Here is a 3,761-nt window from a genome sequence, read left to right as displayed (position 1 = left end):
GCAGATAACCATATTTCGGGCCACATTTCGGGATGTTTCTTCGTGGAGGATGAATTTACCGACCGTAGTGCGAAATATACCTTCTTTGCCCACCCTGGCGTTAAAGTCGCCAAGCAYGATTTTGACATCGTGGCGGGGGCAGCTCTCATAAGTGCGCTCTAAGCACTCATAAAAGGCATCTTTGGTCACATCGTCCTTCTCTTCCGTTCATTCACCGGAGAACGGATCATAGAATGATAGTATTCGGCGACGGAGTCTATCTCCCACCACGAATCCCATACCAAACTTGCGCTCCTTTATATGGGAACTGTAGTGAATGCCACAAGTACCTATTTCTCTCAGTACTTGTCCCATCCATCGCATTTCTTGGACGGCGGTGATGTCAGCCTTTATTTTCACGAGGACATCAACCAACTGGGCAGCGGCACCTTCACAATTAAGGGACCGGATATTCCAGGTGCATGCCCTCAATTCGAAGTCCTTATTTCGTTTTCCATGGTCGTCATCAAAAGGGGGGTCTCTCATACAAGGCTGTTGCAATTTTTTAATTGGGTRAGTTTTTTTACGTGGCGGGTCCCAAACCCAGCTCACAGCCCTATGTAGGTCAATTCTTTTTTATTCATATCTAACRAATATGGAGGAAACCGCATACATAAATTATTATTAACCACTAAGTATATTCGTAAGAGTCCTACCTAATATATGTATACATACAAAAAAGTACTCGGAAATTGTAAATAAAATACAAAATATTTKATTATTCTTCAATATTTATTTTGTCACCCTCGAAATAATTCCCACCAGACGTAATACACTTGTGCCACTTTTCATAAGTATTTTTGGGATAGCTTTCAACTCCTTCGATCGATTGAAAACGGGTTCGACGAAGCGTCAATTTCAGTTTGGTGAACAACAAATAATCACACGGAGCCAAATCTAGTGATTCGATGGCATTCTTGCATTTTTGGCCTTAAAACCTTTCGGTCTCAATCGTACTCTTTAAAAACAAGATCAGCTTTGTCGGTACGAGTCGAGCAAAAACACGTTTCATACCCAAAATATCCACCAAAATCATTTGAATGGACTGGCGAGAGTTGTTGAGCTCTTTTTCCATCTCTCTCTCTCTCTCTCTCGACCGTCTACTGAGTAGTACCGACTGCTGCTGAAACTAGCGGATTGACAGATCGGAAAGGTCAGTTCTACCAACTTAGCAAAATACATTTTTTTAAATGTCATTTAACTGGGAATTTAACAATTTCCTATTGCTTTTTTGTCACAAAGTAAATTCAAAAACTCAAATATTGGAGAATTGTTAAAAAGATATGATCTATTTGCAAAACAATTTCAATCTTTATTGTGATTCAGTCAATCAGCTGTAAGCTATAGTGGTTCGATCTGTACTATTTTTCGATTATTGTAGCAATACCTTGCATAACAATTTAGGTCAAATTTCATGAAGATACTTGTTAAAYAAAAAAGTTTCCCATATAAAGACATTATTTTGATTTTTAGTTTGTATTGACATAGTGGTTCGAAATAGTCGGCTCCGACAAATAGGAAGCTTTTGAAGAGAAAGGAACGTGTGCAAAATTTAAAACCAAAATCTCRAAAACTGAAGGACTAATATACGACACAGATGTGTTATAAACTTCGTAACATTAAGATCAAGGAATTTTGATTTTTATCAGGTCAGTTTGTATAGACAATTATCTGCCACTTATCAACTTGAAATTTATAGCTGTGTACGAACTTTTTTATTAATGCATTCTTTTGAAAAAGATATATGCGGAGGCAGTAACCGCCATTATGTATCAAAATGATTAATTAAGTTGCTATTTTGTCTGCTAGGTTAAAAAGTGGTAAGTGATTGCAAGGAAATGTATGGTAAGCGGTCGCACTTAAAYCATTATCAGGTCCATTGAACTCAAATGAAAACTTAGGGTTTCGAAGAAGTACGGTCTATTCAAACGCCTTAAGGAATGCAGAGCGCTCAGCATGRAGTCTCGATCCGGTGGACATATGTACGCGTTCAGTGAACCTGATGCCGCATAGATTTACCATATCAAATGCTCTGTTATGAAACTGAAGACATTGAGGAAATGTACAATCCGAATCCAAATTGCAACATTTTTTTCTCAGTCCTCAGTGAGTACTGTTATTATTATCTTTCCAAATTAGTATATAAGAACCGACATTATTTCTTTATGACAGTTATGGTTTAATCAGACTTTTATCACAAAAAATACTTAACACACGTTAAACAAAACTATGAATTTTTTTTTATAGTTAATCAGTGTGCTACATTGCCGTAAATGTAAATTAGTTCAAGATTACGATTCCATAGTCGAAAATTTTTAGAAGATGAGATGCAAAAATAGATGTTTTTGACAAAAAGAACTAAATGTTTTTATACCAATCAAACATATTTTAAACCCTGAACAAAGTACATACATATATTAACTTTACCACCAAGTTTTGAACACCACGAGAGAAATCTCGGAGACCCAGTAAAGTACACGTACCTCAAAGAGTAATGAATATTTTGACATGAAATTTAACATAAATGTGACTGACAGTACTACCAACTTAAAAAAAAAAAAGAATTCTCCAAAACCTTCGACGCGCGCAGTTTAAATTCAAATATCAACTTCTTTTTTGGGCACAGGTATATGCATAGACGATCATGATGGTGAGTTGAGCCGATTTATCCATGTCCTTCTGCCTGGAAATGAATTTGTACATGACCTTCTCTTCTGGATCTACGGACTACGATAGCATATAGCAGCCATACAACCTGACCTATTCAGCGGTGTACGCAGAAACGAATTTCGGGTTTWGATTTTCTGTTCAAATTTKGTATCATGTTAAAAAAGGATGAAAAAGATAAAAGTAGTTAGTGCTGCCAACTTGTATTTTTTTTTATAGTTAAATATAATGCMACACGTCAATTATTCATTAAATTATATTTACTTTTCAACTGAACAAGTTTTTTCGCAAATGCAAAAAGTGTTTGTAAAACGAATCCAGTCTTCTGGCTTGACATGTTGTTAAAAATTTCTTGGCTCGTAACATCAGTATCTTTATGGATATTCATAAGAACAGGGCCTTTCAATCTGTCTTCACTAGTTGCATTCCGCAAGTAAGTTTATGGGCTGCGAAGAGTGGAAAGGGATCATTCATTGGGAGTAGCTGATACCCGTAGAGTAGGAGYGATCTACAAATATCGATGCACAGTTAGGTAAAAATTTTTATCACAAATATTTTGAGCTTCAAAGAATGTTTTAGGCTCTTTCCCATYTTGTGTCCTCGAGCATAATCTGAAATGCCAAACGTTTTAACTCTGCAATAACATTTATTAATTTATTATGGCTAAAATACATACTGGCGATTGAAATGAAATTCAATCATTCTATAAAAATAATTAATTATTWTATAATTTACTTGTATGTAAATATTCAAATAATTATTTGAACCTCTAAACCTACTTTGCCTATGCGCTTAGATCTATCGAAATTAAAATAAATATCTTCAAATGCGTAAAAAAGGAKTATACCTTTTGTGCAACAGATATATAGCTGTTTTATACCCTTCACTTATGACTTCCAATTATGACCGTCTGTCAGTTTTTTCAAAAATTTTAAAAATTTTTTATTTACCGTTATTATTCCACGTTAAAGTAGTTGCCCAAAAAAAAATTTTTTTTCGGAAAACAATTTTTACCCAATTTTTTATTTGCTGTTATAGTTATTGCCAAAAAAACC

This window comes from Bactrocera latifrons, unplaced genomic scaffold, assembly GCF_001853355.1.
Source record: "Bactrocera latifrons isolate USDA-ARS-PBARC rearing strain unplaced genomic scaffold, ASM185335v1 scaffold_156, whole genome shotgun sequence".
Lineage (NCBI taxonomy): Eukaryota > Metazoa > Arthropoda > Insecta > Diptera > Tephritidae > Bactrocera > Bactrocera latifrons.
This window is presented reverse-complemented; position numbering follows the sequence as displayed.